At 47.5% G+C, this 18,505-nt stretch overlaps 1 long non-coding RNA gene across 1 annotated transcript; it reads right to left on the minus strand.

Moving 5' to 3' along the window:
- Positions 1 to 966: 966 nt before the first annotated feature.
- Positions 967 to 17,746, minus strand: LOC147108534 (uncharacterized). The gene is made up of 2 exons (XR_015080722.1): positions 17,338 to 17,746; positions 967 to 1,448 (listed from the first exon to the last, which is right to left on the minus strand). It is a non-coding gene; the product is annotated as an uncharacterized LOC147108534 (long non-coding RNA).
- Between the last annotated feature and the right edge of the window lie 759 nt (positions 17,747 to 18,505).

Consider the following 18,505-nt stretch of genomic DNA (forward strand, 5'->3'; position numbering starts at 1 on the left):
CCGGTTCCGGCCTCTCTTGCGGGGGTTGTTCCACCTCCACTTCTACCCCTGACTCCACCCCCCCCCCGCGGCCAGACCTCGCTAAAACCTGGCGCTACGGGTGTTGGTCGTGGGACCTCCTGTTCCTCAACCGGGTCGTCCCTTGGCACTACCAGTGATGTCTGAACCGTTCTTCCCTCGTTCCCTATAAAATCCGCCTGGCCTGCCTTCGGGCTTATGAGGCACACCATGCCCTCTGCCTTCCTTAGGGCCAGGCTCAGATTCTCTATCTGTTCCTGGCAGAGGCCATGATCTGCATCTTCAAACCCCTGTGCGCTCGCTATCTTATAGGCTGCCTTTATGTCTCTTACTTTCTCCTCCTGCTCTCTTACTTGTCTTGCTAGGCGGGCGTTCTCCTCTTTCATTACCAGCTCATTTCCTTTTGCCTTGGTGACTTGACACCGAAAATATTCCTGTTTGTTCCTATGTTTCTCTACTATCTGTAGTCTTTCCTGACTTTGGGCCTGTAATTCCTGCAGTAATCCCACCCCTGCTATAGCCCTTGCTTGAGACAGTTTGGCTGCCTCCTGCAGCTCTTCTGTTAACATCTTAATGTGCTGATCTAAAAGCTGGATCTGTTGCAGGGTGCAGACCAACCAGATGGCCTTTTCCACCGACTTTTTATGATCCTTGCTCTCAGTCCATTTGGCTGCAGCATCCATGGGACGCTCAGCGCGCAACAGACTGGTCACCCATTTCTCGATGATATTCACCTTCTCAAATACATGAGGAAATCCTCTCCTCCATCTTATTTCCACAGCATCACATCCCTTTTGCCAAGCTCGTGCCACGGTCACCATTATGTAAGGGGTGGTGTGTGGGTCAGCTTCACCTCTGACTCCTGAGCGGTTCGAATCGCTCCCACTCCCTTGGTTCTAGACCTGGACTTATTTGGGAGTTGTAATGAAATTGCAGCAGACAACTGAATTTGATACAAGAGCGTTGGTTTTTATTTGAGAAGGAAAAATACAATACAATAATCTTATCACTCAAAAAGGGGGGAACACTTCGGAATATACGAGGGAGAATAACAATAGACAGAATACTTCACCCCTCCCAATCCCACTACACTAACTAGGTTGGACTCCAGAGGGCCAGGAAAAATGCTCACCAAACGTAGGAATAGTTTGTAGAGTGGAAAAGCTTGCAGATCTTCGGTTTCTTCCGAGTTGGTTTCTTGTTGGTCGCGGTGGCCCAATATTACCTAGCTGTTGGTAATATTGTTGGTTGTCTGTTTCTTGGGGCCCTTGGTTGCCGCGATTCCTTTCCGTTCTCCTTCTGTTGTCCTTCCGTCGATTGATTATCCCGAGGCTGATGTGTCTTTCGAATGAGCTGTGCCTCTGTCGTTGTTCCGAAACGACAGTCCGAATGAACTGTTCCTTCAATTCACTGACTGTCCGAATGACTGTCTGTGTGTAAAAGCAGGCCTCAATTATACCATCTGAGGCCTTGCTTATCTGCCTGCCAAATCAGTCTTGGTTCATTGTTAAATTTTGGGCGGGCTCGTTAACATCGATTGGTCCCGTTTATTTAACTGGCTTTTGTAGTGTATGTACCTTTAAGAGAGAACTACTTTTACAGCTCCTGTATACTGTAGTACCGGCAGTGACCACCCCTGTATATAGGCCTTGAGCATGCCTCTGTACTGCCAGTCTTGAGACTACCCTACTCCAGTAAACACCTGTTGATTGTTAAGTTACAGCCTCCGTGTAGTTATTGGAAAACATCATACTCTAAGAATCACGGATCCAACAGTGGCGACGAGGTCGATTCGAATCTACCTGCAACTCTGCATTTCCCTTCAAAGATTCACTCCGGGAGGGCGGTGGAAGAAAGTCGAGGCCAGAAGCACGGGCGTCAACAACGAGCAACCGCCCAGTCGTCCGGCAGAGAGTGAACATCGCAGGGGAGGCTGTTGAGAGCCGGGCTTGGTTCCCCAGCCACGACGATCCAGCAACAGACTGGCAACAGGTACAGCGCAGACCATTCCCGGACAGCGGCGGCTGGAGCCGACCGACGGCAGAGAAAAAGCCGAGCAACGTCGACGGGATAAGAGAGAGGGTGAAGCGCACAGGGCGCAGCCGGGAGTTGAAAACCGAGCGGCGTCGAGGAAAAACAAAAACAGAGAGAGAGAGGGTAAAGCAGCAGCCGGGTTCAGGACCGAGCGGCGGAAACGGGAAAGACGCACAGGAGAACGCGCAGAGCACAGCCAGGGCTCAAGGGCTGAACAGCGTCCGCGGGGAGAAGAAGGGAGAGCGCGGGAGACGCCATTGAGCCGCGGAGAAGAAGGGAGAGCGCGGGAGACGCCATTTTTAGAAGCCGCAGCGGAGAAGAAGGGCGAGCGCGGGAAGAAAGGAAAGCGCGGGAGACGCCATTTTGTGCCAGCGGAGAAGAAGGGAGAGCGCGGGAGACGCCATTTTTGACAGTTAAATCACACCCAGGGATGCCGAAGAGTGGCAGTATCTTTGCGTTTGACAATGAAGTCGAAGATTGGGCGACATATGTGGAACACATTGAGGTGTACTGCAGGGCGAATGAAGTGCCAGATGCTAGGAAAGCACTGATTTTGTTAAATTCCATGGGTGCAAAAACTTATGGCTTACTGCGAAACCTAATAACCCCAGAGAAGCCCGTGGATAAGAATTTCGGAAGCATAGTAGAAATCCTACAGGACCACTTAAACCCCACACCGCTGCTGATAGCAGAAAGATTTAAGTTCCACAAACGGAACCAGCATAAAGACGAAACTAATGCTGAGTACTTAACGGAACTGCGCAAGTTATCGAAACACTGCCAGTTTGGAGTGGGACTAGCAGATATGTTAAGGGACAAGTTTGTGTGTGGGCTTCAAAGTGAAGGAACCCAGAAACGGCTTCTATCAGAAAAGGATCTTACGCTGGACAAGGCTTTCAGCATGGCAGTATCACATGAAGCAGCCGCAAGGGGCGCTGCAGAGATACAACGGAGACCGCAAGAATATGGCACAAATGAAATGTCATATGGAGCAGGGAAGTGTTATCGCTGCGGCAGAACAACACATGACCAGAAGTGTTGTTGGTTCAAGGACCAAGTGTGCAGATAGTGTGGAAAAGCAGGACACATAGCAAGAGTCTGCAGGTCAGGGAAGAAAACCAACAGCAAGAAATCTCCACAGGAGAAGTACAAAAAGGTACATAATGTGATGGACAGTAGTTCAGACGAACAGAAAAGTGATACAGACTCCGGAAGCAAGGAACTGGGTTGTCTGAAACTACATAAGGTAACCAAAATGGAGGATCACCAGACTATCTGGGTCACACTCAAGATAGACGGAGTCCAAGTGAAAATGGAATTGGACACAGGATCAGCCCTAACAGTCATAAACCAAAGGGACTACAAGCGGCTATTTTCACATATACCCTTGAAAGCTACAGAGATTGTCTTGAAGATGTACATGGGGCAAAAAGTCTACCCCAAAGGAAAAATAAGGGTGAAAGTGATATACAAAGGCCAGGAAATACCTAAAATGGACCTATATGTATTGCCAGATGGGGGACCACCACTACTAGGACGTGAATGGATCTGGAAGATACAATTAGATTGGCATTCCATACAGGCACTGAAGGTTGAGGCCAAAAAGGATGACGACGTCACACCTGGACGACTGTCAAAAATGCTAACTGATGCAAAAGAAGTGTTCCGTGTTCCAGGAGGGACTCGGAACACTAAAAGGCATAACAGCAACGATTAAAATAGAGGAAAATGCAAGCCCAAAGTTTCTTAAGGCCAGACCAGTGCCTTATGCGATCCGACCAGCCATCGAAGCAGAGCTGGAAGGGTTGGAACGTTCAGGAGTACTGTCCAAAGTAGACTGGAGCGAATGGGCTACACCCATCGTTCCTGTAATGAAGAGGTCGTTGAGTAATACGCCTGGGGAACCAAAGAAGGTCCGCATCTGTGGGGATTTTAAGGTGACAGTGAACCCAGTCCTTCACACGGTACAATATCCGCTTCCACGGATTGAGGGTATTTTCGCCTCGCTATCTGGAGGTAAACGCTTCACCAAAATTGATCTAGCCCAGGCGTACTTGCAAATGGAGGTAGAAGAAGCCTCGAAACAATACCTCACGATCAACACTCATAAAGGTCTCTACCAATACAATCGGCTGGTGTTCAGGGTAGCATCGGCTCCGGCTATTTGGCAAAGGGCGATGGATCAAGTCCTGCAAGGGATTCCAGGGACCCAATGTTATTTGGACGACATCCTGGTCACGGGCGAAAATGACAGTGATCACCTCGCCAACCTGGAGAAGGTGCTCACTAGATTAAAGGAATATGGGCTACGAGCTAATCGCCACAAGTGCGAGTTTTTCCAGAAGCAGATCTCGTATTGTGGCCACGTTATTGATGAAGAGGGGTTACATAAGTCCCCTGAAAAGATTGAGGCAGTAGTCAAGGCTCCAGCACCGGAAAATGTGTCACAACTGAGGTCGTTCCTCGGGCTGGTGAACTACTACCATAAGTTCTTACCAAATTTGTCTACAGTATTACACCCACTGAACACCCTACTGCAAACGGGGGTACCATGGAAGTGGAATGACGAACGTAAACGAGCTTTCCAGAAGTGCAAAGAATTGATCACATCAAAAGACGTGTTGGCCCATTTCAACCCAGCACTACCAATTCGTTTGACATGTGATGCATCGTATTGGAGCGGTGCTGTCGCACAAATTCCCAGACGGCTCAGAGAGGCCAATAGCCTTTGCGTTACGATCACTAACCTCAGCCGAGCGTAACTACGCCCAGTTTGACAGGGAGGCCCTCAGCCTAGTGTGGGGAGTGAAAAAGTTCAACCAGTATCTGCACGGGCAGAAGTTCACCTTGCTGACTGACCACCAACCACTTGTCTCCATCTTTAATCCAAAGAAGGGCGTTCCAGTGATGACTGCGCAACGGCTACAAAGATGGTCCCTTTTTCTAGGGGCGAACCAATATGAAATCGAGTATAAGGGCACGAAACAGCATGGAAACGCTGATGGGCTATCACGCCTGCCACTGCCTACTGTGGAGGAAGCACCAGCAGTGGACCCTGTCGAAATATTTCATTCGTCTATAATTGAACGCTTGCCTGTAACTAATGCTGATACAGAGAAGGAGACCCGAAATGACCCGACACTGTCTCGGGTATATGACTTGACGGTGAAGGGATGGCCAACACATGGCGACTCACTGTTGCCAGCATTCTCATCCAGAAGAGAACAGCTGTCAGTATGCCAGGGGACCTTGATGTGTGGATCCCGAGTGGTAATTCCACCCAAGTTAAGGGAGAGAGTGCGCAATGAGCTTCACGAAGGCCATCTGGGAGGGGTGAAAATGAAAAGCCTTGCTAGGGCTTATGTGTGGTGGCCGGGGATCGATCAGCAAATCGAGGACCTGGCAAAGATCTGCTCAGGCTGCCAGAAGGTCCAAAATGCACCACCACATGCCCCTCTACACCCATGGGAGTGGCCCTCATCTCCATGGCAACGGGTGCATATTGATTTTGCTGGTCCATTCATGGACTCAATGTTTTTAATAGCCGTGGATGCGCACTCGAAATGGCCTGAGGTCATCAAAATGTCCTCCACCACCACGGAAAAAACTATTGCAGTCCTACGGACCATATTTGCCAGGAACGGCTTGCCAGAGCAGATTTGCTCTGATAACGGACCACAGTTTGTGTCCGAGGAGTTTCGAAGATTTATGAAGAGGAATGGGGTAAAGCATTACACATCCGCCCCGTATCATCCAGCCACAAATGGATTGGCTGAGAGGTTCGTGCAAACCTTTAAGAAAGCAGTAAGGGCCATGTGCGATGACGACATTCCACTGCAGCACAAGGTGGACAATTTCCTGTTAGCCGACAGAAATGCGGCACATGCAGTCACCAACCAGACCCCGGCCATGATGTTCTTTAACCGAAGGTTGAGATCGCGTATGGATTTGCTCAGGCCAAATGTACGAAGAGATGTTGAGAAAAAGCAATTCCAGCACATCAATGAGAAGCCGACAAGGAGCTTCAATGTAGGACAACCAGTCTTGGCCCATGACTACCGAACAGAGAAATGGCAACCCGGAATGATATGCACACGGCAGGGGCCACTAATGTACACAGTGGATGTTGGGGAGAACATTGTGAGACGCCACGTCGATCAGATCTTAGCGTCACAGGAACGAGTCAACCCCATGTCTCGCCCATACGTACCTGGTGATGAACCCGACATACCGGTAGCATGTACCCCAGAAACCGTAGCATCGGAAGCTGATGAACCAACCGACGACAGGGGGCCAGAATCGCCTCAGCACCAAGAGCAAGACACTCAGGAAAGGCGCTATCCAGAAAGGATCAGGAAGCCTCCCCAAAGACTGAATTTATAAATAGACTATTTTCAGTTAATGTTGCATGTTAAAAGTGTTAATTGTAATTAGTTGATATTTAATTGTTAAATGAATGTTATGGTACTGTTAATCTAAAAGTGGAGGAATTGTAGTGTATGTACCTTTAAGGGGAGAACTACTTTTTACAGCTCCTGTATACTGTAGTACTGGCAGTGACCACACCTGTATATAAACCCTGAGTAGGGATTTGTACTGTTAGTTTTAGAGTAACCCTCATCCAGTAAACACCGTTGATTGTTCCTCTGCAGTCTCTGTCTATTTATTGAAGGACACCATACATTAAGATTCACAGATTTAACAGAAAGTTTATTGTAATGCTCAAAATAGCAGGCATGGTTACTACATTGCAAACGGCATCTTTGTGTAATTGACCTCTATGGTGATGGCAAATAGTTATGGTTAATCGCCCGGTATAGACAGTTGCCCGCCATAAGCTTCGGCGCTCCAATGCCATAGGGTGATGCATCACACGCCAACCTAATTGGTAGTGCTGGGTTGAAATGAGCCAACACCTCTTTTGATGTGATCAATTCTTTGCTCTTCTGGAAAGCTCGTTTACATTCGTCATTCCACTTCCATGGTACTCCCGTTTGCAGTAGGGTGTTCAGTGGGTGTAGTACGGTAGACAAATTTGGCAAGAACTTATGGTAGTAGTTCACCAGCCCGAGGAACGACCTCAGTTGTGACACATTTTCCGGTGCTGGAGCCTTGACTACTGCCTCAATCTTTTCAGGGGACTTATGTAACCCCTCTTCATCAATAACGTGGCCACAATACGAGATCTGCTTCTGGAAAAACTCGCATTTGTAGCGATTAGCTCAGAGCCCATATTCCTTCAATCTAGTGAGCACCTGCTCCAGGTTGGCGAGGTGATCACTGTCATTTTCGCCCATGACCAGGATGTCATCCAAATAACATTGGGTCCCTGGAATCCCTTGCAGGACTTGATCCATTGCCCTTTGCCAAATAGCCGGAGCTGATGCTACCCCGATCACCAGCCAGTTGTATTGGTAGAGACCTTTATGAGTGTTGATCGTGAGGTATTGTTTCGAGGCTTCTTCTACCTCCATTTGCAGGTACGCCTGGGCCAGATCAATCTTAGTGAAGCATTTCCCTCCAGATAGCGAGGCGAAAATATCTTCAATCCGCGGAAGCAGATATTGTACCGTGTGAAGGACTGGGTTCACTGTCACCTTAAAGTCCCCACAGATGCGAACCTTCTTTGGTTCCCCAGGCGTATTACTCAATGACCTCTTCATTACAGGAACGATGGGTGTAGCCCACTCGCTCCAGTCCACTTTGGACAGTACTCCTGAACGTTCCAAACCTTCCAGCTCTGCTTCGACGGCTGGGCGGATCGCATAACGCATCGGTCTGGCCTTTAAAAACTTTGGGCTTGCATTTTCCTCTATTTTGATCGTCGCTGTTATGCCTTTTAGTGTTCCGAGTTCCTCCTGGAACACTTGTGCATCAGTTAGCATTTTTGACAGTCGTCCAGGTGTGACGTCGTCATCCTTTTTGGCATCTACAGTCAGTGCTTGTATGGAATGCCAATCTAGCTGTATCTTCCGGATCCATTCACGTCCTAGTAGTGGTGGTCCTCCATCTGGCAATACATACAGGTCCATTTTTGGTGTTTCCTTGCCGTTATATATAACGTTCACCCTTATTTTTCCTTTGGGGTAGACTTTTTGCCCCGTGTACGTCTTCAAGACGATCTCTGTATCTCTCAAGGGTATATGTGAGAATAGCCACTTGTAGTCCCTTCGGTTTATGACTGTTAGGGCTGATCCTGTGTCCAATTCCATTTTCACTTGGACTCCGGCTATCTTGAGCGTGACCCAGATAGTTTGGTGATCCTCTGTTTTGATCACATTATGTAGTTTCAGCCAACCCAGCTCCTTGCTTCCGGAGTCTGTATCCCTTTTCTGTTCGTCTGAACTACTCTCCGTCACCTTATGTACCTTCTTGTACTTCTCCTGTGGAGATTTCTTGCTGCTGGTTTTCTTTTCCGACCTGCAGACTCTTGCTATGTGTCCTACTTTTCCACACTGTCTGCACACTTGGTCCTTGAACCAGCAATCCTTATGGTCGTGTGTTGTTCTGCCGCAGCGATAGCACTTCACTGTTCCGTATGCCATTTCATTTGTGCCATATTCTTGTGGTCTCTGTTGTATCTCAGCCACGCCCCGTGCTGCTGCTTCGTGTGATACTGCAATGCTGAAAGCCTTGTCCAGCGTAAGATCCTTTTCTGATAGAAGCCGTTTCTGGGTTCCTTCACTTTGAAGCCCACACACGAACTTGTCCCTTAAAGTATCTGCTAGTCCCGTTCCAAACTGGCAGTGTTTCGATAGCTTGCGGAGTTCCGTTAAATACTCAGCATTACTTTCATCTTTATGCTGGTTCCTTTTGTGAAACTTAAATCTTTCTGCTATCAGCAGCGGTGTGGGGTTTAAGTGGTCCCGTAGGATTGACACTATGTTTTCAAAATTCTTTTCCGCTGGTTTCTCTGGGGTTACTAGGTTTCGTAGTAAGCCATACGTTTTTGCACCCATTGAATTCAACAATACCAGTGCTTTCCTGGCATCTGGCACTTCATTCGCCTTGCAGTACACTTCTATGCGTTCTACATGTGTCGCCCAATCTTCGACTTCATTGTCGAACGCTGTGACACTACCACTCTTCGGCATCCCTGGGTGTGGTTAGACTGGCTAAAAATGGCATCTCCCACGCTCTCCCTTCTTTCCGCTGGCTCAAAATGGCGTCTCCCACGCTCTCCCTACTTCTCCGCTGCGACTCAAAAATGGCGTCTCCTGCGCTCTCCCTTCTTCTCCGCTGCGGCTCAAAAATGGCGTCTCCCGCGCTCTCCCTTCTTCTCCGCTGCGGCTCAAATGGCGTCTCCCGCGCTTTCCTTTCTTCCCCCACGGACGCTGCTCAGCCCTTGAACCCCGGCCGCGCTCTGCGCATTTTCCTGCACGCCTCTCTCGTTGACGCCGCTCGGTCCTGAACCCCGGCTGCGCCCTGTGCGCTTTACCCTCTCTCTTACCCCGTCGACGCTGCTCGCCCTTTTTCTGTGCCGTCGGTCGGCTCCAGCCACCGCTGTCCAGGGAAGGGTCTGCGCCGTACCTGTTGCCAGCCCATTGCACTGGATCGTCATGACTGGAGAACCAAGGCCAGCTCTCCACAGCCTCCTCTGCGATGCTCAAGTCTTCTCTGGATGGTCGACGCCCGTATTTCTGGACTCGGCCTTCTAGTTGCAGGTAGGTTTGAATCCACTCGTCGCCAATGTTAAATCCGTGAATCTTGATGTATGGTGTCCTTCAATAAATAGACAGAGACTGCAGAGGAACAATCAATGGTGTTTACTGGATGAGGGTTACTCTAAAACTAACAGTACAAATCCCTACTCAGGGTTTATATACAGGTGTGGTCACTGCCGGTACTACAGTATACAGGAGCTGTAAAAAGTAGTTCTCCCCTTAAAGGTACATACACTACACATTCCACACCTTGTTAAAGTGTGAATACCTTCATTACTGAATCCTCTTTATTCACGGTTTTCAAAGTTCCGCTGATTTCAGGCAAAGGTAGGTTTTCAAGCAACTTCAATCAGTTCTTCTCACCTTATTTAAGTGCGATTATCTCAGTGATTAGATACTTGAGGTGGGGGCTGTATCTAGATATCGCATGTGCTGCAAAGTGCATTCCCCTCTCTAAGAAAGTTGTGAATAGTCTTTAGTGTTTTTCCAATTTCAAACCAATAAACTGGTTTATTATACATGAAGTACACGAATGAACAGTACATGGTTTGACAGTGAAAATGGTCAACTTCCTATTCTTCTCGGATTATGAAAAATAACCTTACCAAATCTCTAAGTGTGAGCCCACTTTCAAGTCAAGCTATTCCAAAGTGATACATTTTGGTAGGAAGAATTAGATGGGGCAGTATAAACTAAATTATATATTTTTAAACGGGAACAGAGAGACCTGGGGGTGTATGTACACAACTCTTTGAAGGTGGCAGGACAAGCTGAGAGACTGTTAAAAAAAAAATAAGGCTTTATTAATAGAAGCATGGACTACAAAAGAAAGGAAGTCATGCTAAATCTTTATAAAACGCTGGTTAGGCCTCAGCTGGAGTATTGTGTCCAATTCTGGGCACCACACTTTAGGAAGCATGTCAAGGCCTTAGTGAGGGTCCAGAAGATATTTACTAGCATGGTACCAGGGGTGAGGAACTTCAGTTATGTGGAGAGACTGGAGAATCTGGGTTTGTTCTCCTTAGAGCAGAGAAAGTTAAGAGGAGATTTGATAGAAGAGTTCAAAATCATGAATGGTTGAAGAGTAAATAAAGAGAAACTATTTCCAGTGGCAGAAGGGCCGGTAACCAGAGGACACAGATTTAAGGTGATTAGCAAAAGAACCAGAGGCGACATGAGGAAACATTCCTTTACACAGCGAGTTATGATGATCTGGAATGCACTGCCCGAAAGGGCGGTGGAAACAGATTCAACAGTAACTTTCAAAAGGGAATTGGATAAATACTTGAAGGGAAAAAATTTGCATGGCTTTGGGGAAAGAGCAGGGGAGTGGGACTAGTTGGATAGCTCTTTCAAAGAGCCGGCACAGGCACAATGGGCCGAATGGCATCCTTCTGTGCTGTATCATTCTCTGACTCTAAGAAAGCTAGCTGATCTTTGTTAAGTCTGTGTGTCCCAGTTATGCTTATTATAAATCACTGGACACAGACCACAAGAATAACTTTTAACAGGTTTTTACTATTCGGAGGTCAGGGCTGAACTGCCCAGCAAATCCCTACACAACGTTTATATACCAGTGTGGTCACCACCGGTATTACAGTATACAGCAGCCAAGAGAAAGTAGTACATCTCTTAAGGTAGTTCTCTTAAGGTGGAACAGGTTACATACACCACAATCCTCCCTTTTTAGCTTAACAGTTATATCCCCATTTAACATAACATAATAACATATAGATATATATATATACAACTTCATGCAAAACAGTTCAAAGATTCAGTCTCTGAGGAGGCCTCCTGATTCGAGTTGGATAACGCCTTTCAGGGGTCTCTGATTCTCGTTGCTGGGGTGACTCATCTAGTTGATCTCTTATGGATTGGACATCATCCTCAGGTACATTCACTTCTGAGGTAGATGCTTCAGGTTCACTAACTTCTTCCACGGTTGTCTCTGCCGTAACCCTGGGTTCGACCCTTGTTCTCGATTCTACCAGTTGGTCAGCATGACGCCGTATTACATTTTCACCAATATCTACCGTGTACATCAGGGGTCCTTGTCTGGCCCGAATTGTTCCAGATTGCCATTTCTCGTTTTTATAGTCCCGGGCTAACACTGGTTGTCCTATTTCGAAACTCCGAGTGGTCTTGTTATTTATATGCTGGAACTGTTTGTTTTCAACTTCCCTCCGCACATTTGGTTTTAACAAGTCCAACCTGGACCGCAACCTCCTGTTATAGAACATCATGGCAGGACTTTGGTTTGTCACTGCATGAGTGGCGTTTCGATATGCCAGTAGGAATTTGTCCACCTTGTGTTGTAGTGGAATCTGATCTTCGCTCATGGCCTTTATTGCTTTTTTGAACGTTTGTACAAATCTCTCGGCCAACCCGTTTGTAGCCGGATGATATGGGGCAGAGGTATAATGTTTCACCCCATTCTTCTTCATGAATTTCTGGAATTCTTCTGACACGAACTGCGGTCCGTTGTCTGAACATATTTGTTCTGGCAATCCATTTCTTGCAAATATCGTTCTTAGCACCGCGATCGTCTTTTCCGAGGTAGTGGTAGTCATCTTAATCACTTCTGGCCATTTAGAATGTGCGTCCACCGCAATTAAAAACATGGAGTCCATGAATGGACCAGCAAAGTCAATATGTACACGTTGCCATGGGGTTGAAGGCCATTCCCATGGATGCAGCGGTGCAATCGGAGGTGCATTTTGCACTTTTTGGCACCCTGAGCAGCTTTTTGTCAGATCCTCTATCTGTTGGTCGATACCCGGCCACCACACATAAGCCCCAGCAAGGCTTTTCATCTTGACTCCCACCAGATGACCTTCATGCAGTTCCTTTAGAACTCTCTCTCTTAACTTAGGAGGAATAATCACCCTTGTTCCATACATCAATGTTCCTTGACAGACGGACAGCTGTTCTCGTCTTGCTGAGAATGCCGGTAACAGTGGATCACCATGTGCTGGCCATCCCTTCACTGTCACTTCGTAGACCCGGGACAGTGTCGGGTCGTTCCTGGTTTCTCTTTCAATACTTGCATTGGTGACTGGTAAACATTCGATGATGGTTGAGTGAAATAACTCAACAGGGTCAACCGTCGGTGCCTCCTCCTCTGTAGGTAGTGGCAGGCACGACAGCCCATCAGCATTACCATGCTGCTTTGTACCTTTGAATTCGATCTGATATTGATGTGCCCCTAGGGAAAGGGACCATCTCTGGAGTCTCTGTGCTGTCATCACCGAAACACCCTTCTTAGGGTTAAAAATGGATACCAACGGCTGGTGGTCTGTCAGAAGCGTAAACTTTTGGCCCTGCAGGTAATGATTAAACTTCTTTACTCCCCACACAAGGCTGAGAGCCTCCCTATCTATCTGAGCATAGTTGCACTCAGCGGAGGTCAATGATCTGGATGCGAACGCAACTGGCCTCTCCAGGCCATTTGGCAACTTGTGTGAGAGTACTGCCCCAATACCATATGGAGAAGCATCACAAGCCAAACGAATAGGCAGCGTTGGGTTGAAGTGAGCCAACACTTCCTCTGAGGTGATCAATGCCTTGCTTTTGCGAAAGGCCCTCTTACAGTCCTCGCTCCACTTCCATGGTACTCCCTTCTGCAAAAGAGCGTTCAGCGGGTGCAGCACCGTGGATAAATTTGGCAGAAACTTATGGTAATAGTTAATCAACCCTAGGAACGACCTCAACTGCGATACATTATCCGGAGCGGGAGCCTTCACAACAGCTTCGATCTTGTCAGGAGACTTATGAAGCCCCTCCTGGTCAATGACATGACCACAGTACGAGATCCGCTTCTGAAAGAACTCACATTTCTGGCGATTAACTCGAAGTCCATATTCTTTCAATCTGGTGAGCACCAGTTCCAAATTTGTAAGGTGTTCCTCGTCATCATCTCCTGTAATCAGAATATCGTCCAGGTAACATTGTGTGCCTGGAATTCCCTGTAATACCTGCTCCATGGCCCTCTGCCAAATTGCTGGAGCCGATGCCACTCCAAAAACCAGTCTATTATACCGGTACAAGCCTCTATGCGTGTTGATCGTGAGATACTGGCGTGACTCTTCCTCAACTTCCATCTGTAAGTATGCCTGCGCCAGGTCTATCTTGGTGAAGTGTTTCCCACCAGACAACGAAGCGAAGATATCCTCAATCCGCGGAAGCAGATACTGCACCGTGTGAAGCACCGGATTAACAGTGATCTTGAAATCTCCACAGATGCGAACCTTCCCCGGTTCCCCTGGCTTGTTGCTCGATGAACGCTTCATGACGGGAACAATGGGCGTGGCCCACTCACTCCAGTCTACCTTAGACAGTACTCCTGAACGTTTTAGCCCTTCCAGCTCAGCTTCCACAACAGGTCGTATCGCATAAGGTACCGGTCTGGCTTTGAAAAATTTCGGGTTTGCATGTTCTTCAACCTTGATGTTTGCCGTAATTCCTCTCAGTGTTCCCAGTCCCTGTTGGAACACCTCTTTAGCATCGTCCAATATTCTGGACAATCGTTTAGGTTTGACATCTTTTTTACCGGAATCTACTGTTAGTGCTTTTAAGGAATGCCAGTCCATATTTATTTTCCTAATCCACTCCCGTCCCAGTAGTGGTGGACCTCCCTCAGGTAGCACATATAAGTCCATTCCTCGGCTTTCTTTGCCCTTGTGGACCACCTTTACCTCTATCTTCCCGATGGGGTATACTCTTTGCCCCGTGTATGTTTTCAATACAATCTCCGTATCCCGTAGGGGAATATGTGGGAATAACCTTTTGTAATCTTGCTTATTCATGACCGTCAATGCCGATCCAGTGTCCAATTCCATCTTCACTTGGACTCCTGCTATCTGAAGTGTGACCCAGATTGTTTGGAGGTCTGCTTCATTACCAACATTGTGTACTCTTAGACTACCCAGTTCATTACTGCTGGAGTCTGAATTTGACTTCTGTTCGTTCGAACTGTTCTCTGTCACCTTGTGTACCTTTCTGTACTTTTCCTGCGGTGACTTTTTGTTGCTGGTCTTCTTTCCTGACCGGCATACTTTAGCTATGTGACCAAGCCTGCCACATTTTCTGCATTCCTGATTTTTGAACCAGCACTGGTTCTGATCGTGCGTTGTCTTTCCACAACGATAACATTTTACTGTACCCAAGACCATTTGATTGGTGCTGAGTTCTGGTGACCGTAGCTGCATTTCCGCAGTGCCTCTCGCTGCGGCTTCGTGCGATGCTGCAATAGTGACAGCTTTATCAAGCGTAAGATCATTCTCCTCAAGCAGTCGCTTTTGTGTTCCTTCTTTTAACAATCCACACACAAATTTATCTCTCAGCAGATCTGCTAGTCCTATTCCAAACTGACAGTACTTTGATAGCTTACGCAGTTCAATTAAAAATTCAGCGTTGCTTTCGTCTTTCAGCTGCGTTCTTCTGTAAAATTTAAATCGTTCCGCTATCATCAGCGGCGTGGGGTTTAAATGATTTTTCAGGACAGTAACAATATTCGCGAAAGTCTGATCCGCCGGTTTATCTGGTGATAGAAGGTGCTTCAATAGCCCGTATGTCTTCGCACCCATTGAGCTTAATAAGGTTAGTGCTTTCTCATCATCTGGTACCTTATTTGCTTTACAATAAACTTCCATGCGTTCTACATACGTGGTCCAATCTTCGATATCGCTATCAAAGGTATTAATGTTCCCATGTTTAGGCATCCTTGCAAGTTTAAAAAATTTTCTTTTTCTCAAAATGGCGGCTTCCCGCGCTTGTCTTCTTCCCCCGCCTACTAAAATGGCGGCTTCCCACGCTTGGCGGTCTTTCCCGCGCTCGTCTTCTTCCCCCGCCGACGACAATGGCGGATTCCCGCGTTTGCCTTCTTCCCCCGCTGGCTGCAATGGCGATTGCCGTGCTGCTGCCGTTCTCGCCTCCCCAGCGGTTCTCAATTCCCCGACGCTGCTTTTACTTCCCCGCGGTTCCTGTGGGCATTCACACTTCCCCTGCTGTTGCGCCTCTCAGCCCCGCATGCAGCCCGGTCCTTTACACCGGCTGCGTTTGAGTTCTCCGCGGCTCTCGTGCCTTAAGTTGCCCCAGTTGCTGCGCCTCTCAGCCTCGATTGCAGCCCGGCCCTTTTCACCGGCCGTGGTCGAGTTCTCCGCCCTTTTTCCTCCGTTTTCCCTCCCCCACTCCACAGTCAACGCGGCCGACTTTCTGCTCGTGTCGCTGATCGGCTTACCCACCACCGTGGTAGAAGGGATGATCACTGCCTGTCGCTGATGGAGGGCTTCGTGGTCAGAATTTTTCTTTTTAACCCGGGTTCTCGATGCCTCCCGTGCGATGGTGCTCAGCAGGATGATGAGGGCGGATGCCTCTTCTCGACGCCCGTTCTGAGGACGAAGCTGCCTTGGATGTAAAACTGCCGCAGGGTAAGATCGGACTCGTCGCCACTGTTAAGTCTGTGTGTCCCAGCTATGCTTATTATAAATCACTGGACACAGACCACAAGAATAACTTTTAACAGGTCTTTACTATTCAGAGGTCAGGGCTGAACTGCCCAGCAAATCCCTACACAACGTTTATATACCGGTGTGGTCACCACCGGTATTACAGTATACAGCAGCCAAGAGAAAGTAGTACATCTCTTAAGGTAGTTCTCTTAAGGTGGAACAGGTTACATACACCACAATCTTTCTGTTTTTTGCTATTAGACCTCTTTGCCCAGTCTGTCTGAGAGACACACAAACTTCTCTGTCACCTGCCTTACTCTGTGCTGTTGGGATTTAGCTTGCTGAGCTGTTGATCACTGAAGGCCATGAACTGGACCCACCTTTAGAATTGTGGACAAACAACATGCCTCTCATTTTAATTCACCCACATAAGCTAGCAATCAACACCAAATGAAAACAATTCTCGTTCATAACCTTAAACAGCTAATGTCAGCAATTAAACATTTCAATGGAATGATTTCCTGGGGTTTTCCCATCATTTCAAAGCCACAGAAAAGGAGTATCAAAACTGGTATGTCTCAACTGTGACTCACTCTCAGGATAGCTAGTTAACACTCCTGATTACCAAGGCAACCAGCCTGGTTTCATTTCTGCTGCCTGAATGTTTGAGACAACTGGCTGATTTTAACATTACAGAATGATTATATATTTAGAAATCCAGTTCAGACATTATTACAATAGTATAATACAACTGTTCTTATAAAACTGTGCATCACTGACTTAATGTGAATAACACCAGGGGAGATGACCAAGGAAACTGTACTTAACCTATGACAGGCTGTTTGATCATGGCAGCCATTTTGTATTTTAAATCACATTTGGATGAGATTCACTCTTAAATTTAAAAAATAATTATCCGGTGGCATTTTAATTAAAAATGTATATTTTTAATAACTCTAGAGGGTACGTTGGCTATTGAAAAACTAAACAAAACATCTGCTAATTAATAACAAGCAGAGGATGGGGATTTCCACCAGAATTATTTCCCCGACACAATTTATATTTAGACAAAACCATGCCCAGATTAACAGCTGTTGCCACAGTCTGTTCCCCTTTCACTGGGAATTACTGCAACAGTTTATTGTTAGGTAGAATGCAGAAGTTAAACTCACCACGAAAGGTCACAGATGACACTGGATCATGTGAAGGCGAAGCACACACAACAGAGATTGATGCTGTTGCTCTCAGTAGGGTTGCCATTTGCCAACTCTCCAGAATTGTCCTGGAGTCTGCAGGAATTAAAGATTAAAACTCCTAGACACTGCTGCAAGCAACCCTGGGATAAAAATTATAGGGGCATTTTCCTTTGTACACTTTTCTTTATTAGTCATAAAAAATATTGGAGATGGTGGGGTGGGGGTGAGAAAAGGCTGTTTGTGCCATCCAATCAGGTAACGCAGAGTCAGCATTCACTGTACGGGCTCACGGAACATGAATGGGCAACTCGGCGAGGAGCCGGAGGGAGCCAGTGCCCACAGCAGCAAGGAGGAAAAGAAAGCTTGGGGATCTTTGTCTGCTATTTAAGGCTGATATTTCACTGTGAGGAACTGATCTGACCTTTTGTAGCCACTAAATGGAGAACAAAAAGTGACACGAACATCAGCAGCTGCAATCTGAGGCTTCCTTCAGGCAGCAGGAGCTGCTCCTGTGAATGAAGCAGTCCAGAGGGCTCATGGATAAGTTTCTCCCCTTTTATTCTAGGGGAGGTGTCAAATGCACCTGCACGCCAGTCAGTGGTGCTTAGGCGTCCTCCGAGACCGAAGTATCACTGTATAGACCGAGGTGCTCAGCGCATGACATGTACACTGGGCCTTAATTACTTTAAAGGAAACCAGAACACTCAGTGGGTACAGTCCGCCGCACCCAGTCACACAAAATAAATCTACTTACAGCGGAGGTCTTTTGGCCAGCGGCTTGAATGGACTAAAAGTGAAATTTCACCATTATGTGTCGTGTACAACATGGCAGTGTCAACCCATCCCCACGGGTTCTACAGAGCCAACCGCCTCTGTCACTGTGAGGGAGCTGCTGTACAACTGAAGGGACCACCACAGAGAACACTCGGCTCCAGGACAGGGTCTGTGTCTGTGATATCCCTACCCTGAGCTCGGGGACAGGGGTCTGTGTCTGTGATATCCCCACCCTGAGCTCCAGGACAGGGGTCTGTGTCTGTGATATCCCCACCCTGAGCTCGGAGACAGGGGTCTCTGTCTGTGCTATCCCCACCCTGAGCTCTGGGACAGGGGTCTGTGTCTGTGATATCCCCACCCTGAGCTCGGG

This window comes from Somniosus microcephalus, chromosome 13 (assembly GCF_052327205.1).
Source record: "Somniosus microcephalus isolate GS21.2 chromosome 13, FLI_Smic_1.0, whole genome shotgun sequence".
Classification (NCBI taxonomy): domain Eukaryota; kingdom Metazoa; phylum Chordata; class Chondrichthyes; order Squaliformes; family Somniosidae; genus Somniosus; species Somniosus microcephalus.